Source organism: Nematolebias whitei, chromosome 1, assembly GCF_014905685.2.
Source record: "Nematolebias whitei isolate Nwh7 chromosome 1, NemWhi1, whole genome shotgun sequence".
NCBI classification, from domain to species: Eukaryota; Metazoa; Chordata; class Actinopteri; order Cyprinodontiformes; family Rivulidae; genus Nematolebias; species Nematolebias whitei.
This window is the reverse complement of record NC_056498.1, coordinates 19,912,405-19,932,685: the sequence shown is the minus strand read 5'-3', so window position 1 is coordinate 19,932,685 and position 20,281 is coordinate 19,912,405.

The following is a 20,281-nucleotide window of genomic DNA, read 5'->3' as shown; positions in this document are numbered from 1 at the left end:
CTGACTGACTGACTGACTGACTGACTGACTGACTGACTGACTGACTGGCTGACTGACTGCCAGATAGAGAGACTGTCCGTCTGTCTGTCCTCTGAAAAAAAAACAGCAGCTACTGAGGGGTGTGTGAGAAAGAAGGAGTTCTGAACGTCATAGCATCATAGAAGAGCTCGGAGTGTGTGATTGCATGCTTGTGGTGTGTGCATGTGTGTGTGCGTGTGTATGTGATTGCGAATGAGCTATGTCCATAAGAGCTCTGCTGCTACGTGAGCTGTTGACAAAGCGAGCTGTACGCCGGTGAGTGCATGTGAGTGAGTATGAGGGAGAGAGGCTGTGCACATTTCACCGGGGTCTGACCGACACCACCGAGCACGTGCAAAATGTGTGTGTGTGTTTATGTGTGTGTTTAGGAGAGAGAGAGAAAGAGAGCATTGGTTTGTGTTGATTAGCTCCCAGCCAGTGGAATTCAAGCACTGCTGTTGAAGATGAGGCAGGCTGAGCGCAGCCAATCAGAGGCCAGCGATGCTGGAGACAGGGTGTATCAGGTGTAGGGAGAAATATGAAGGGAAAAAAGCACTCAAGATTTGTCATGGAGGAAGAAAAGGAAGGTGAATAAGCAAAAAAAAAAAAAAAAAACAAGCAGCCGACGAGGAACTGCGGAGCCACAAATATGTAGGGAACTAGAGTAACCTTTTCCTGTTGGTGATGCTGACAGAAAAAAACACAAAACAGCAGACGAGCTGAGAAAAATTTAGACATAATTATTGATTTGTATTTTATTACATTAATTGGTATTTCAGGTGTTTTTAATTAAAACCTCCTGTGGTCCGTTTAAACATCAATTGTGTGTGTGATAAAAATATATCATATCAATATGAATTCCTTTTTTAGCTGCTCCCTTCTTCAGGGGTCGTCACAGTGAACTAACTCGCACGAAGACTTGGTGATTGCTTTTACGCCGGCTGTCCTTCCTGATGCAACCAAAGACCACAGAGCTACCACAACCCTCTGTGTGGAGCAGAGAGCTGCCACCCAGGGGAGCAGATGGTGGGGGTTAAGGGCCTTGCTCAAAGGCCGAGTGAGCCAAATGAGGGTGGAGGCAGGTGTGGGTGTTTCACTTTTCCACCTGCATTTTGATGATGTTGGTCCGGGGAGTCGAACTGGCAACCTTCCGATCGCAGGCTCGTATTTATGTAACTCGCAAACTCTCTGACATGTTCTGGTAATTTGATCCACAAATGTGTTCCTGTAATTGTAGCACCCCTTAGACCAATAACCATTTAATCTTACTAAAGCTGTTCCCTCTTGTTTGAGCTTCAGTGTTTATTCTAACATTGTTTATTCTAGGGATGCACAATATTGGATTTTTGGCTGATATCTGATATGCCGATATATTAACATTTATTTGGCCAATAACTGATAACAATACCGATTTTCCTTTGTCAGAACATAGCGCTCTTATTTAGGGTTATTTGCTACAAAAATTGTGTAACAGCTGTAAGAGCTGGTGACATATATTCAGTAACAGCCATATGATGCGTAGCACTTTAACTTATATTAAATGAAAAGCGTTAAATGTTATTTATCAGCATTAGTCACCTGCAATGCTGTCTCACTTGTGGAGGCTTGTTCCAGGTTCCTAGCTGCAGTGTGGGACCCTCTGCACTCCTGTGCATGAAGGACAGACTTTTTAAGTTCAAAGTTTTTGTCTATCCATTGTGCTGTAAGACTAATCATGCTAACGGGGCTAACACGACGTCCAAACGTCTGTGGTAAAACTCACCCAACAAGTCGTGCTATCAGCTATTAGCTTCTCAATAATGTCAGAAATGACAGCTTGTAACTCGGGTAAGGCTATGTCAGAAAAATATCTCTGACTGGGGACAATGTAACGAGGCTCAACGTAGTCCAAAAAATCTTCGGAATCCGACATCCTCAACGGAAAAATAGCTTTCACACCGCCGACGTTGTGACTTGTTCCTCTCCATTATAATCAGATCAGGTAGGCACGCGTGATGTCATCACGTTATGCTGGCACTGCAGGTATCCTTGTCACTGGGTTGTCATACAAAAACAGCGTATTTTATATCGGTGTGTTATTTTTGAAGGAATGGCTGATGTCCGATATTTAACTTTAACGCTAATGTCGGCCGATACCGATACCATGCCGATAATATTGTGCATCCCTAGTTTATTTGAACATTTTACTTCTGAATAAAATTAACTAAGGTTGGGACGAGGTGCCAATTTAAAACCTTAAAATAAACGTATCATTAACACGTTTTCAACTTCTAGATTATTTTATTCATATTGATGATACTATAGTGGACTGAACGTAAATGTTTTAGATTTATTTATTTATTTTATTTTAAAAACGTCTTTTTGAAGAGAAACTCAGTGGTTTTACTATATTTGCTGCTAAATGTGATCAAGTAATAAGGAACTACATGATACTGTATATTATCACAGACAGGATATCTGTGGCATCATTGTGTAATCTTCTAGCATGTAGCTACATCCTGAACTGGTCCTAGAGTCATTCCATGACAGCATGGTGGGGGTGCAGGGGAGTGGATAATAGTAAGACAAACCTTCTTGGGAATACAGTAGTCCCTCGCTACTTTGCGTTTTTACTTTCGCAGACTTGTTCTTTCCCGCTTTTTCAAAGTATGATTGGAAATGAGGAAAATAATTTGTGCACGACTGTCAACTTCAATATTACTCATCTGGTTGGGACAGTAGTGGATACTGTACAGTAAAACGTTAACGAAAAAATAAAATACTTCAGACAGGCTCCGCCATTTTGTAGTTTTCTCTCAATGAGTCTACACTGTATCTCCACTCATAAGGACTACATTTCCCATAAGTCAATAGGGCCCCACCCAGAAGTCCCATTGACTTCTGCTGAAATACTAGAGGGAAAGTTTGATCTGATCCAAAAAAGTTTGGTCCTTATTCACACAGTGACTATTTGGCACCCAGCGGATGCAGAGAGCCACACTGAACCTACCGGGAACTGGACCAGAACCAGACCTCCAGACCCATTGCAAACCCAAGAACTTTTAGCTGGCCCATGAGGACTTCCGAGCCAGGGGCGTGCCACCATAGGTCCGGTAATCCCTCCGGATCTCACCGGGACTTTTTCATCTCTATCGGACTGCTCAATCAGAACATCAGTCCCGCGCCAGCCACTCAGAGCCCCACCCCGCTCCCCAAAATGTGCTTCGGCGCTCAAGGGCTGCACAGAACCAGACCAGAACTGGAGTGGAACCGGACCTCCAGACCCATTAGCGAACCTGAGAGCTGGTAGACGGCCCACGAGGCCTTCCAAGCAGGGATGCGCGCTGCCGTAGGTCCAGCTTCTTTCTGGAGCCCACCGCCAGTACCCCGAGCCAGAGAACTGACCAGAACCGGCAGGTCCACTGAAACGGAACCAAGTTGGAGCAGAACTGAGCCACAGCTGTTCTGCCAGCTGGTGAATAAAACTTACACATATATTTACAACAACATACATATACGTATGTTGTTGAAATTAGTAGGTTTAAGAGGTTAGAACATTGCAAAAGTGAGGGAAGGGGTTATAAAGCCTTAAAATATATAAGTACTAAAATAAATACAACATTGCTACATCACAGATTTTCACTTGGGGGGGGAGGGGGGGGGGGGTGTCCAGAACCTAACCTCTGCAATAAATGAGGAACTACTGTAGCCTTGAAGTGTCATGTCTGCCTTCACACTGAATGATTTCCAATGTTGCAATGATCCAGCCTTTTTTGATGAGATTATTTAGGTCAACAGGCACATAACATTAACAAGATCATCATCCTGTGTGAATTGGGACTAAAGTGGCTTTTTTGCTCCCATCACTGCATCTGAAATAAGCTCTGCTTAGTACAACATTTAACAGATGTGCAAACTCTGTCTACTTGGCACATCTGCAATATGAACATGTGATGATGAGTTTTGATTGGAGCTCTTGGTTGCTTGTCACCTCCTGCTGCTGTAGCTTCAAGCAGTATTGAGGGTGACCAGTGGGATCACTGGATATGCATAAAATAATGTGTGGCGTTATTTACTGTATGTAAAATATAGACTTGCTTTAAATAAAAGTGTCACATTATTAGTTTCCAACGAGGGAACCACTCAGTATATGTTAAAGTTCACTCTAACAACCTACAATCTAATAGTTTAATATGCTACAGAGCATATTTAAACAAACTTGACTATAATGTGGTGAGAGCTGTGAACCATTGGGAATCAACTTGGTGACAGTTCTGGGACATCCTGTTGACTTTCTCTTGTTTACCTCGGTGTCTAAACTCTGCTCCACCGTCAGACATGTAGCAGGTTATTACCAAAGGACCTTCACTGAATTTAGCGACGTAACAAAGTGCTTAAAACTAATGCTAACTTTGTACTTTGTTAATGAATACAGACCTTTTTTAAGTGAGTGCTAATGTGGCACAGCTGGGATGAAAGCGGCTGAATGGACCCAAATGTAGGCACGTGGCAAGAATAACTTTCTTTAAAGACTGTTCATTTCTTAAAGAGATTCATATCTCCCTCCAGCTTCCACGCTAAGATTTTAAACCAAGATCTTCTTACAATTGATGATGGAAGGAGACATATTTGTTTTGTTCAAACCTTGAAAATAATGTTCTGTGCGATCTAACCTGATGTCAAGACCTCATCCTTAGAGTGTGTGCTGTTAAAGATTAAGCTACTACCACATCAAATTATAGCTCATTATTTGTAAACCCACTGAGTTATAGCCATTTTTGAGGCTTTGGTCATATAGCAGTCGTCGGAGTTCCAGTTTTTCTCTTGCAGTTCTCCTACACCAGTGCAATCAGAACCACACCTGAGGACCATTCTCCTAATGAGCTGTAGTACCTTGCAGTATTTACGGCAGTTGATGACTGCAATCTGACGCTGGTGCATTGTCTGCCAATCGGTAGTTGTTTTCCTGCTCTTTACTTTACCTCTTGTGTATGGTGAAAGCTAATCTCTGATTCTCCATGTTGTAGCTTGGCTCCTGCAATCCTCCTGAGCCTCATCAAGATCTCTCCAGCCATTCCTTGCCTTCCACCACTTGAACATTGGTTGTATGAAACCTCTTGGAACTTCCTCACTCCTCGTAATTGAAACCTTTTGGAACTTCATCTCTGTGATAAATTTGTCTTCTTACAAGAAAGAATCTGAACATCAAACGACCCCTCAAGAAGAGACCTCCAAGTTCCTTGCTCTCCAGGGTTCCAGTCTGACCTTACTGATCCTTTGCACGTCAATATGTATTCACCTATTCAGGTCTCTCTTGTAAATGAGTCCCGGAGGCTCAATGGGATTAACCTGTCTAAATAAAGGTTGAATGAATATTGTAAATAAACACTGTTAAACTTTCTCCTGGCCTTGAAGTCATTGTTCTTAGTAGCACACTATCTGGGTATAGAGCTAAACCTTACACCTGTTTGTGATATAATTCCTACAGTTTAAATGCCTAAAAACTAAACAACAGATAGGTAGTTTTTTTATATTCCTATCTCTGTGACCAGGATTGTTGCTCAGAGTCACAGAGATGAGAGATGGCTATTTAAACAACCTCAGTTGAAGTAAATAAAGTTTAATTTTTTAGCAGACTGAATGCCAGCAGTCAGACTAAATGGGCTCAAGACCAAAGTTGATTGCTGATCCAACTTTGTCTTAAAAACATATGTACAGTTTATGTGATAGCTGTATATACCTTTACACCTTACTTCTTATTTAAGTGGAATTTTATGATCTGTGTGATCTAATGACTGACTCGTGCGAAGCACATGGCCAATCAGAACCTGTTTTGTGAACTCAGCCAGAGAAAATGCAGTAGTCCCTCGATACTTTGCCGTTCAACTTACACGGACTCACTCTTTCGCGGGTTTTCATTGTAATATTGTACATGACACACGATTGGCTGATTGATGGAAGGCAACCAACTAGAGCATTGTGCTGAGGGGCGGACTGGCCATCAGGAGCAGTTGGACATTTCCCGGTGGTCTGGCCGACTCAGTGATCGTCGAAGGGGACTACAGGCTTGGTTCGCGTCGCACTGGATTATTTTAAATAAACAATCCATGCTGCTTGTGCGGCTCACTCAGGTATAAGACAGACACCCCATCCCGCCCCTCCTTTCTTTTTCAGAGGCTGACAGCTTTCAGCCTTTACAAGCCTTTAGTCCCCATCGGCGATCACTGAGCCGGCCAGGCCACCGGGAAATGTCCCGGTGCTCTTGATGGCCAGTCCACCCCGGTCTTGGCTCAGTAACCGTAGCATCAGTCTGTCTGCTCTCTTTTGCTGTGCTCTTTTAGAGCATTTATAAAATATACATATAAATACTAAAATAAATATAACATCCCTACTTCAAGGATTTTCATCTATCGCAGAGGTGTCTGGAACGTAACCCCTGCGATAACTAAGGGACTACTATATTCCAGTATAAAATCATATATGGCTTGAATCTTCTTCTTTTATTTTTATTTTTTTGCTGCATTAGTTTTGCATTCATTGTTTTTTTCCTTAACTTATTGGACTTAACACATTTTTTATTCTAAGTAAAAATGTATAAAACATTGATCACATAAATTGCTATGACAAAAAAAAAAAAGAAAAAGAGGACAAAAGGGTTTTAAGCAGCAGCAATCCACTGTTGTCCTGGCCCCACTTGGTCTGACCATTAACTCGATTGTCCAAAAATAATTCATTTTTATGTCTCCAAACCGAGCTCATCAGAGAGTTATCTGCAACAGGTAAGACAACGACTGCTCATAAACTCTTCCTACCACCCCACTTAAAAAAAAAATCTAAGTACTCTCTAAATACCAACAGTAACCATTACTATACAATAATATCTGAAAGCTGTAGGCTCCAGAGTACTGACAGTCAGAATAGAGTTCGGAGGATAATAAGAAATGACGGAAAAAGATAAATGTGTATTGTCAGACAGAGAAATGAATAAATGAGGACGGTGAGGTTGCGTTGGTTCAGGCAGAAGGAGAGAAATTGAAAGTGAAGTGAGCTGTGCAGCACTGAGATTGGGAGGAAGAAGGAGAGAAAAGAGAGAAATGAGGAGAATACAAAATGAGAACCAGAGGAGAGGATTCACCTCGCCTCTTCTGGTCTTCGTCGCTCATTCCTTACATTTATCAAAATAAGACACGTGTAAATCACAAGCGACACAGATGCACACGTTAGACACTCACACATATACAAGATCTGACTGTAAAGTTACCTTTATCTCCAAACATCTCAAGTCGTATCACTTATCTCTTTAAATAGATCAATCCCCCCCAAAAATACAATGCTACCCTTATTGGATCTATTTGTTTAAAAGTGACAAAACCACTAAGTTAGGTAAAGGAAAAGATTGATGTTTGGCTTAAACTAATAGATTTTCTAGATGTGCAGTAAAATTCCCAGCCTTTTTCCAAGTAAGAGATGTTATCATGAAGTGGCGAGACAAATTAACCTCCCAACCAAGACAGCGGAGTTGTTTTGCTGTCTACTCCTGCAAATTAACTTTATACAGGCTTCCATAATACAGTGGTCCCTCGTTTATTATAGCGGGGGATCCATACCCTGAAGCCCCGCGATATAGTGAAAAACCGCGAAGTAGGAATAGTAGTACATGTAGTAAGTAATAGTTTATATTATTTAGTTTATTTAGGCTCCGGTCCATTAGGTGAGAACAGACAGAATGGAGCACTGCAGCCATTATTGTCCTGACAACTTCTTCTTCTTGTCCGTTCATATTCAGTTCAGTTTACTTATATAGCACTAATGCAGAACAAAACCGATATCCTCTCAAAGAACTATATAAAAATAAGTCCAAATCATAAATTCAGTTCAGATCCTGATTCAAATCCAGTTTTATCCACACTTGTTTCTCCATGACTGAGTTCATCGTTCGAACTGACTCTGAACACCGTTCTCTGGTGTATCGTCTTGTGTTGTAATTCACAGTTTTTCTCTCCTCAAACTAACTGAACTCAGAACATTGTTCTGTCAGAATTATGGCTGAACACAGCAGAAGCTGATTCCTCTCGTGTTTTACATCGATTCATTACAAAGAGAGCGAAGCTGCTGCCTCATAAATCTCCATCATCACCCCTCCTTCAGACCAACTCAATTCTCTTGTCTCACTTCCTCTCCTCTCGCTGCATAATCACACATCCAGACAAACAGCTGGTATAAAAAAGGTGCTTTGCTTCACAATATCACCTCCTGGAAAAGAATATCTCGTGTGTATATTTAGTGCTGAGAAGATTAGGCAGATTACTGCATGGTGTTGCAGGTTAGTTTCACAAGTTGTGAAGAAAACCAAAATATTTGGTGAATATTCTTTAATTAGGACACCAATCTAACACGTCTTTCAATATTAACATTGAAGGCCTAGCATTCCTTTAAAGAAATGCATATTACCTACCACTTTTCACAAAAAAAAATATTTTATGACAGGGATAGCAGCTATAGCTGTTTTTGTAAAACTGTAAAGTGGTCCAGAGGACCAGATTGAACTTTTTTGGATTTTTCTACCTGGATTATTGAGCATGTATCAGGATGTAAATGACAATGTACACAATCTCATGTAAGATCTTGTTGTCATGCCTCTGTCATTCTGCCACACCCACAACGCAATCAGCACTCATGCCCTGCACCTTCTGCCCACTATAAAAGAGCTCCATTCACTCAAGCTCTCTGCCAGATTATCATGCCATTCTTGGTTCCTGATATCCAGCCTTCTTGTTCATGTTCACCCCTTGTTCCTTAGATTTCGACCTCATGCCTTTTCTTGTGGATTTATTGTTCTGCCTGCTCCTCGTCTGGTTTTGTTCTGCCTATCTGACCCTGGTGCCGACTACCCTTTTTTGCTCTATGAATATTGGATTAAGGATCACCCTCTGGATTTGTTCTTGGACTTCTGACTCCCTGTGCTTGACCCCTGCTTAACCCTTTGGACCACAACCCTGCATTGCCCCGCTGTCCACAGCATTAATGCGTCCCTCTTCCGTAGCTCTCCCTCTGGTTGCAGTGACATCATCACTTCAAGCTCTGACAGGTGGTTCTCACCCCACCTGCCTGTGAAAACGTGTTCCTGCAGCTGAATCCTGACTCGCACCTGCAGCTGTAAAACAATACATTTGTTTTAGTTTTTACACTCTTGTTGTCTGGCTGAATTTTTAAACCAAAACACCCTGATTCCTGTCATTCCTGTAAGACGTGTTAACTATCACAGTGTGTGTTGTGGTTCAATCTTAGCTATGATCACATCAAATTCTAGCTTAATATCTGTCAAATTTGCTGAGATATAGATATTTTTGAGTTGGCTAATGTTAATAAGCTGTGGCAGCCATCTTGAACTGAGTTAACTCCAAAAGGTAATCACTTGTAGATGTACAGCCAGTGGTTACTTTATAAGGGTTGTTATAAAAAACAAATTACTTGTTTATGAGATCGTTTGTGTCATGGCGGCAGGAGGGTTGGACCCAGGAATGCAGACTTTACAACAGGGTGCTCAAAAATAACCTTACTATTATTTTTTTTTATTAAAAAAATGCAAATGTGGCAGCATAGCTTATGAAACTCAAGCGATCACAAGGAGAATGCAAGGAGAGCAACCACACACAGGTCAGGGTTGATGAGGAAGTGGAGACAACAGAGCTGAATGCTGACTGGGAACAGGTGAGGGTCATGTTTAGGATGACTCTCAGCTACAATAAAATTGTAGCTCAATGTGTGTGAAGTTAGCTAAGTTTCAACTATTTCTGTATTTCCAAAGATTTGGACAATGTCTATCTTGGTGCGTTAAGATTCATAACTGGCTGTAACTACCATACCCACCACTGATCCACACTAGGACTAAGCCCCTCCATCTGCAACTGGGTACTAGACTTTTTAACAAACAGACCACAGTTAGTGAGGATCCACAACCTCTCCTCCTCCACCATAACCCTCAGCACTGGCTCTCCTCAGGGATGTGTGTTGAGCCCCCTCCTGTTTACTCTGCTCACATATGATTGTGCAGCTACCCATCCAGGCTGTCACATTGTAAAGTTTGCAGATGATACAGCGGTGGTGGGATGCATCACAAACAATGATGAGTCCAGCTACAGGCAGGAGGTGGAACACCTGGAGAGCTGGTGCAGAGAGAATAACCTTCACATCAATGTGAAGAAGACAAAGGAGATGATTGTAGACTTCAGAAGGAACAAAAACACCTACACCCCCCTGAACATAAGAGGATCTGCGGTGGAAGTGGTCTCCAGCTACAAGTACTTGGGTGTACACATGAATGACAACCTCAGCTGGAGCAACAACACCACCAGCCTGATCAAGAAAGCTCATCAGAGACTCTACTTCCTCAGACGGCTGAGGCGAGCTGGTCTGGGAAGCTCAGTCCTCACCTCCTTCTACAGGTGTGCAGTGGAGAGCATCCTGTGCTCCAGCATCAACGTGTGGCATGGAGGCTGCACAGCTGCAGAAAGAAAAGCTTTGCAGAGAGTGGTGAAGGCTGCACAGAAATCTGTTGGAATCAGTCTCCCCACCATCACAGACATCTACACCTCCAGATGCAGGAAGAGGGCCACCTGCATCATGAAGGACCCCACCCACCCAGCACACACACTTTTTGCCCCACTCCCCTCAGGAAGGAGGTTAAGGAGCATTAAGTGTAGAACCACTAGACTGAGGAACAGCTTCTACCCTGAGGCTGTTAGACTCATGAATCTCTAACTAGAATAATGACTGTGAAAAACCATATCATGTTGCTGCTGATCTGTTTCATGTTGCTGCTGATCTGTTTCAATGTTGATGTGTTCATGCGTGCACATCTGCTCACAGACTCATGTTCATGTTTGTGGTGATGTTCAATGTTTTATGTTATGAGTGCTTAGTGTATATTTAGTTGATGTTTTTCTTAGTTCATATCTTAGATGTTATTACTGTTTTTCTTATACATTTTATTGTTGGATGTAACTGGGACCCTGTGTACATAATTTCGCTCCACCACATGTACCACATGAGGTGCGAATGACAATAAAGAAACTCTGACTCTGACTCTGACTCTGATCCTGTATTCACTGCTTAACTGGTCACCATTAACGTCACGCAGACTCTCTCACTGGTACATTCTCACCTTTAAATCACTTCTTGGTCTGCTGCCTTCATACATCTCCTCCTACATGTCTCTGCATGAGTGCAGCTACAGCGTGCACTCTCAGGACATTATTACCTGCAGTTCAAAAAACGTTCAATACAAAAAAAAAACGTTCAATACAAAAACCTGCAGTAGCACTGTACCTGCAGTGTTCCCTCAGTGATGACTGAACTAGGCTAAAGGGCATTCTCCTACTCTGCTCCTGTTTCCTGGAACACCTTGCAAAAAGATCTGAAGCTCTCGACCTTGACCTCTCTAAGTGGCTTCAAACATCTGCTAAGTTCATGACAAAAACCAACGCAGACATTTTCCTGTATTCAGTATTTTACATCGCTTCATAATGTAGCTGTTTTTGTTTTGTTATTTAATTTCTTCTATTTACTTTTCATTTCATATGCTTTTTATACGATTGTCTATTGTTGTCTGTACCTCAGCTGTGTTCTTTGTTTAAATCAGGTCTCTCTTGTAAATGAGTCCTCGTGGCTCAATGACACTAACCTGTATAAATAAAGGTTGAACTGAATCTACTGGTTTTCATGCCTATTTTTAATTGGGTTGACTCCAAAAGTTAGTTGAAGATGACTATTCAATGATTATTTTCAGAAAGTTTTGTTAAAATTCAACTTGTGGTCCATGAGATATTTTGCTACCAGACAGAGAACGTTGATGTTAATAACCTGATGCATGCTCAATAATCCAGATAGAAAAATCTAACAAAGTTAAGTCAGTTCTTCTGGACAATTTATTTTTGTTGAATCGTTTTGTCTTTTATCCAAAAGATTTCATCAGTCTGAGGAGCTGCAACAAACTCAGTCTTATAAATAGTACCTTCTTCTGGCAGATCAACCAGTTTGCTAGTGTCCAGGTGGATCCTGTAGTCCGCCCTCTCCCCCGTCGCCTACTCAAACGCATAAAATAATTTGAGGCAATCCTGGCCAAAGTGGCTCCAAATATCCTGATTCACGCTCAAAAATCAGGGTAGAAACATCCATCAAAGTTAAGTCATGTCCTCTGGACGGTTTATTTTTGTTGAAACATTTCGTCTTTTATCCAAAAGACTTCTTCTAGTCTCCCCCCTTCTCTTTCTCTTTTCTTCTTCTTTCCCCCTTCTTTCATGTCTTTTGGATAAAAGACCAAACGTTTCAACAACAAAAAAATAAAAAAATGTGCAGAGGACCTGACTTAACTTTGTTAGATTGGCAGGAATAGGTAATGGCTGTTTTAAGAACAGCTATTGAGCTAGCGGTTGGTGTTTGGACTACAAATTGGGGATGATAAACTACAACCAAACCATATATTGGATCAGTACCTGTAACGTTTACTGAAGTATAGTCATTTTTATGTTTGCTAAAACTGCTTACGTCATTGCCCTTTCAGCTTTGGGTAGTAAATATTCTTTATTTAAACGTGTGAAAGGCAAGACGAGGTAAGCATGTTTCAGTTACTGAAGGGAAGACTTTACTACTGAAGAATTTGTTACTCATTGCTTTTACACAAAATCTTGTCTGACTGCATTCCTGGTTTGTCAGCATCTCACTTCGAACCGCCTTGTTCACATTTTTTTTAAAACCACTAATTAGACCAACCATGAAGAAATTAAGTTATGGTGAAAGCTAAATGACTTCTGAGTGTTCTCTTCCAAAGAAGCACAAACAAACTCAGATCGGAAGTTTCACAAGGATGTTTCTACCTAAATACATCACAGCAGGAAGAGCCCGAGAAGTAAAACTAAAACACATCTTCACATGTGTCCCCTCAATAAATTTGATCTGATTATCCCTGACTTTAGTAGAATTAATGTTGCCTTTTCTGATGAAACATTCTGTTTTAAGAGTAAGTTTTCTATTTGACAATAGATGAGGTCTGATTTGAAATTAAAGGTTGAGTACTCCTTGAAAGGAATGCATATCACCCTCTTCCTGTCATGTCAGACATTTAAATTAAAATAATCTCATGTTGAAGCTGTTTTCATCATGCTAAGCTCAGATGTCACACTCAGAGTATGAGATATGTTGACCATCAGCTACTATCACATCAGATTATACAGTAGTCCCTCATTTATCGTGGTTGTTTGGGACCACGCCACCTCCCACCCCCACCCCCGCGATAAGTGAAAAACCGCGAAGTAGAGATACAGTAGTCCAAGTTCAACTTTAAGTACACTTTATTGTTATTACCATCTCATGTGGTGCATGAGATGGAACAAAATTATGTACACATGTAGTGGTAGTAGTAAGTAGTAGTTTATTTTAGCATTTAATCTAGTAATACGTAGTAGTTTATTTTAGTATTTATATACAGGCACTTATTTATATTAAAGCATTTTAAACGCTTCCCACACACTTGCAATGTCCCTAACAATTTTCTGAACTCTAAACGCTCTAAAAGAGCACAGCATGTCATGCATGATCTCAGCTCTCTGCTCTCTACCACCTGCCAGCGCTCTCGGCCACGCCCACTTCTCCATTGCAGAGCAGAGATCTGATGCAGCAGGTGCTAAATAATTTAAAATAATTTATTTTAAATACAAATTCCATGCCGATCGTGCAGCTCATCCATCAATCAGCCAATTGTGTGTCATGTCCAATCTTATTTTGAAAAACCTCGATAGAGCGAGTCCGCGAAAAACTAACCGCGAAGTAGCGAGGAACTAGTGAATGTTAATATCTGTGAAATTGACTTAGTAATAGACAAAGTACTTTCATATTTTCTAAGGTGAGTTGATCGTTTTGAATATAATGAATTGGATTAGCTCCAAGATTCAGTGAGTTGTAGATCTACTCTACAACAAAAGATCAACCTTGACATGTAAAAATATCTAACATTTTTGTTGCTGATTGTACAGATATTGATCTCAAATTTGATTTAATTGTCACTGAGTCATGCACAACACACAACCAGTGCCCTGTGACTTTAACATTTAGGCCAAAGGGAACCCTTAGAGGAGGAAACCTTAGAAAACAACAGCGCTACCTTCACACTGAGGGAATAGATTTTGTGAAAATGTAAATGTTTTTATCGTTTCAGACTTGCGTCCAAACAGAATTAGGTTCATAGTTTGAACCACAAACTGTTTTCCTTTTTTCCTTGTTTCTCCGTTTCTCAGGGGTGACCACAGACTGTTCTTTACACCAGATGCCCTTCCTAACGCCACTATCAATCCAATGCCGAGCTACCACAGCCTGCATGTGTTGAGCTGAGGGCTGTGAACCAAGATGCACAGGGAGCAGCTAGGAGGGTTAGGGCCTTACTCAAGGGGCCTCCATTAGGCAAATAAGGGTGGAGGCAGGTGTGGGTGCTTCACCTTACCCACCCAAATGATGATGTAATGATCCAGGATTTTAAACCTGCTACTTCCAAATAGGAATGCGTGATATATACGGTAGAAACGATAGAAATTTAGCCTACGATAGAGATCTGTCTTCTACTGGCTAACCGCAGTAATGCTGTGTCTGAAGTAAAATCAGAGTTGTCAGTTTAATCGTTACTTTTTTTAGTTGAAAACTGTGTGTAAGTGGTGTTCAAGGGTAAAATCAGAGCTGTCAGATTTAATCGTTACTTTTTTTTAGCTAAAAACTGTGCGCAAGTGGCGTTAAAAGATTTTCTTCGAGAGCTAAGTAGCGAAGCTACAAGCTAACTACGCCCGGCTTGCCGTAGTGTTGCCGTATTCTGACGCATGCGCAAAACGCTGTGTTCGGTCTAAAGTTTTTTTTTCCCCCTTCGAAAGTTAAAGTAAGTGTTGGTCAGCTTTAGAGAAAGCTGCTCTCTGATCTGTGAAAAGAACGTTGTGATGTGTGATTTTACTGTGAGACCCTCTGGTCAAAGCCACAGGCTCATTTTGTGTCAGCTCTCCGTTAAAGTGGAAGGAGGCGCCCACTAGAGGGTTGGAAGTGACGTGTTTCAGTGTAAAATGCTGCTCTGTTGCTGTTCATTTCTTGACTGGAAACTGTTAAGAGTTAACAACATAGTTTTTTGTTTAAAACATAAGGCTAAAACTACATTTGATATATTTTGCACTGTTTTGCACAAGAAAGAAGCCTAATACTTGATTTGTTTATTATTTAAAAACTCTCTGGACATAGTAGTGTAATTTTCTTAATTCAAAATATATGATGGCAAAAGGACACATTATGCTTTTTTTTAGCAAGTTTTATACCAAAAACATATCGCGATATATATCGTTATCGCCACCCTTCACAATACATATCGTGATATGAATTTTATGCCATATCGCACATTCCTACTTCCCAATCACAAGCTTGCCTTCTTTAACTGCTTTGCTACCACTCCCATTAAGCTATAAATTGTACAATCTAATAAATACTCTAAGATTCATATTATGCCAATTTTATGCACATATTTCACATCTTGTTTCCCGTTTTTGTTGTATTTTACTGTCAGCGTTACATCGCTCCATACAGGCCTGGCATAGTTACTACACCAGTTTGGACTGTTTTGTGTCTCCATGTAGATGAAAACGATTCAAGAAACCATGCTATGTTTAGTGAGAAGACTTAAAAACAACAAAAAAACAGGGTGTTTAAAGAAAGAAATGTTTCCATGTGGACACGGCATGAGCCGTCAATCTGTTTCAACACCACCACTCAGAACATTTCTGTCTTGTCGCTGGCAGCAAAGTGTTTTTTAGTGCAGTTGGACTAAGAAAACCTAATAAATTGTCCTTTCACCTGAGCTGTACACAACCGACTGAGGGGGCAAAAACTTTTATCTTGTCAGGGTTTGGTGTTACGTGAGTAATTCAACTTATTTGATAACATGAAGTCCTAATTATAGCTTCAACAGAGAACTTACTTGAGGGAAAAAAAACAGCCACACTAAAGAGCTGCATTTAGCACCTCGTCTTTGCCGACTCTCATGCAGGCAGATGGGTGTCATGGACAGGATCTCATCTTTTCATATTGTTAGCACCTAATGTTCCACCGCATATGGGATACATATTTGCACAGTTAAATCTGCTGGGATTCCCTATTACAAATATCCTAAAACGATCACTAATCCAGGTTTATCCCTGGGCCTCCCACAGAGATTGCATTTAGGTTTTGCTCATTTTTGATCGTGCTCCTTATGCAACAGCTCCAGGGCCCTCCAGGGGGAGGAATGAAGCATCATTAAAAAACAAGCAGCCTGCCTTTTTTATGAGGGGGGGGGGGGGGGGGGGGTTTTGTTGTTTATCCAGTCATTTTTCACAACATCTTGTTAAGATGACAGCATTGATTTCACACAAGCAGACATATCTGTTTATGTCTTCCTCAGTGTTTTAGGTTCAGTCTTTCCCCAGCAGCTTTTATTAAATCACATTTATCCTTTTCACTGTTTCATGCCGTTGCTCTGGAGCTCATTTTAGCAACGTTAGCTAATTCCTGCTTTTCTTTTTGTCTCTCTGCCACCTGTCTCTTGTCCCATGAGAATGCAGGTTTTGTAACCATCTAATTATGGCCACAATTTCTTCACATGCGTGTAATGAATAAAACTGCTGTGCAAATTTCAACCCTGGCAGTCAAAACATTGACCAACCTCTTATCTTAACAGGTCTCACTTGTAAATGAGTCTCAGAGGCTCAATGTGATTTATCTGTTTAAATAAAGGTTGAATGAATCTTGTCCTTGACCCAGTCATGCACTAACATAAAAAACAATACCGTCAGAATAAACTTTCTCATAAAAACCAAAAGGGTTGGCTTTTATGAGGAGGATCAAAACCAGACAAACAAAAGATCTCTGTTCTTTTTATCTTTTCATTTACAGCAGTACTTAAGCATTGTTTACCTCTTCATTGCTCTGTTCAAAGAAAGTGAAACTACACCTGTTCATCTCGTTCCAAGAAATGGAATACAGCTGGATTACGAAAGTTTTGTGGGGGTTGGTTCAGTGGTGTAGTGTACATTTTTGTACTGGGTATACTGTGCTTAGAAACCAAAGTGCACAGGTTAGTAAAATGTAATCATCACTTTATTTTGATTTTTAAGCATATTGAACATTTACAAATTTCTTTGCTTATATTTGAATAAATGCACAACAAACTTTGTACAACAGTTGACTTTGTATTAAAAATGTTATAGAATTTTTAAAACTGTATCAAAGCAAAGCATGTTCAAGTATTAAGTACAGATTTATACAGTAATTCGTGGGATAAGCCAATGTAATACACCAACACTGCATACAGATAGATTGCTACGGAAGTGTTTAACTGCTGTTTGACATATCAATGACATTGCCTAATGATATAAGAATCAGAATAAACTTTATTGGCATTGCACCGAGATACAACGAGAATATGTACGTACAGTCGTACGAAAGATGGGCGGAGTGCACGAAGCTGCAGCTATAAATAAATAGCGCGGCCCTCTTATTCTTATTCAGAATAATATTTTGCTTACTGTTACACTTTCCACAACCCACAAGACCTACTAGATCGTGGCTGTATCACAGCAGTATTGGAAAAAATCCATCCATCCATCCATCTATCCACAACTTTTACCCTTTTTTTCCTTTTTGGGTCGCAGGAGTCACTGGTCCATATCCAGCAGTCACTGTGCAAGAGGTGGGGGACACCCTGGACAGGTCTCCAGTCCATCACAGGCACACATAGAGACAAACAACCATTCACTTTCTCACTCACACCTAGGGACAATTTAGGGTTACCAATCAGCCTAACATGCATGTTTTTGGTTTGTGGGAGTAAACTGGAGTACTAGAAGAAAACCCATGAATGCATGGAGTAAACATTGCAAAGTCCACCCAGAAAAACCACTGGCCGGGATTCGATCCGACAACCTTCCCGCTGTGAGGCAACAGCTCTACCAACTGAGCCACTGTATTGGAAATTTTCATTTAAGTTTAAAGGCAATAATGATGCTGCTATGTTTAGCATTCACCAAATAGGCTTTTCTTGTTATCCACCACACTCTTGAGATACATGCAAATGATATATTTGGTCAGATGCAACTGATACCATCATAGAAATATGAAACATTTTAGGTTTTAAATATCATGCAGCCCTAGTCAGGATGCAGCCAGAAAATCTTCATGATGCTACCATTATGGGTATCAAGTTTATGCCAGGCAGTTTCTCTGACTTTGTAACAATCATGCTTGTAGTCTGGGCCAACATGCTGCCACAACAATGCTTATAAAAAAGTTCTAAACCACTAGAACATTGCTATGGAAGTTGATGCTGATGCTCAAAACCATTATTGACCAATCACTTACAATTGTGCTCTTGATACACATCTGAAGCCATAGTCAAGAAGATCCCATTATGATGAGCCAAAATTTGGCTAAGTTTCTACCTTACAGTAGAAGTTGTCCTCCTAAGTTAAAGAGGCTTATAGACTGAATAAGTCCTCTAGAGTGAAATTCCTCTGCTTCAGTCTACCTAATTTTAAGATTTCTACAATTGCTGCAAGAAAACATTTCAAAACGATTATAAGTACAGTGTAAATATAAATGGACTACATCTACTGACCATTTCCTATGACTGAAATATTCCCTTTACTTCTCATTCAAGCTCTCCCTATACTCATTTATTTACACAAAATATGGATTTAAAGCACAAGTAAAGGTTGTTCCAGAGCAAAGATTTTGCCTCAAAATCTCTAACTGATCAGACAGTTGAGATATTTTTCTTTGTAATGAGAGACTGATTTGCAACTGTTAAGCTTAAACTTAAATAAATCTTAAATAAATAAATCTTGTGTATCACAAAATAAGCAACCATAACACTTCAAATGTTGTAACACAATCATTCACCTAAAAAGCACAAGATTCAAACTAAATCTATGAGACACATAAATTCCTAACATACAAACAGTGTTACAGTACCTTATAGAGGCTCAAACAGCAAGTGTAGAACCAGAATTTCTCTTGTAAAGTCTGCAACAAGTTCAGTCCCTCCGGGTTCAAGTGAATACGAAACAAAAAGAGAGGCAGGCAGAGAGGGAGGGGGAGAGGGAGGGAGGAGTAGCCGAGTTTGTGATAGAGTAATAAATATAACAAGAAAGAATTCTGTCAAAGTAAAATATAAGACTATGTGGTACTCATACAGGACAAATGGAGAGAAATGGAAACTTAAAAAAGAAGGTAGACCAAAGAAAACAAGAATGAAAGGTAAAACTGTGGAAAAAGAGGGCAAATACTGACACACAAGTGCACAAATTCAGATCATTCCAACAGAGTAAGCATCTGGCCCAGTAAAGGATTATGGGCAATTAATTGCCCTTTAGTGATCCCCGAAGTCTGAGAACAATGACAAGAAAAGCAGATTTGAAACACAAAATTCTATCTGTGTCCTCAGAATGCAATCCAGACTGAGATTACCCTGTGACCACACAAACACACACAGGCTGACATCAGTGTCTGCAGAGATTTATTCATCTATCTGCCAACATCCTTAAAAACCATTCCTAACTCCTCGTCCTGCCTGTTTGCTTGTGTTTGAGAGAAAGGAACCTTTCGTTTTTATAGTTTTCTCTGTTTTATAACAATGAAGATGTGTAAAACTAACTGCCTTTAGAAAAATGTGGCTAATTATTTTTAAACTAAATTCTGTCGAACACCATTCAAATTGAAAGGTGCTTGTTGCTTAATTCTTTTGCAAGGTTGGTTTGAATGGTTAGTGGGTACAAAAAGACTCATGGCAAACAGCTTCTCTTTGGACACAGTTTGTTTGAAGAAAACTAGTTACCAAATCGGTTATGATTATAAAGAGCAATCAATTTAATAATAATAGAATATTAAAATTAGGTGGATTGAGGCTTCAAAATCGACAAGGAAATCTGGTGGTGCAATAGTGAAGTGAGGGAAGCTATTCGGAAGGCCAAAGAGGAGATATGTGGATTGTGGATGCAGTTAGAAAGGAAAAGGAGGTAGTTGGAGAGACGACAGAGGATGCAGAGGACATGGAGGAGGATGACTCGTTGTGGAGACATCTGAAGAGGGAAAAGCTGAAAGGAAAAAGAACACTGGCACATAAAAGTAACACTAGAGTATGAATGATAACACCTGTGTATAATGTGGGACTATAACTTGACAAAAGTACAAAGTGACCCAAAACCTAGTAAAAGTAAAACCAGCATCTCAA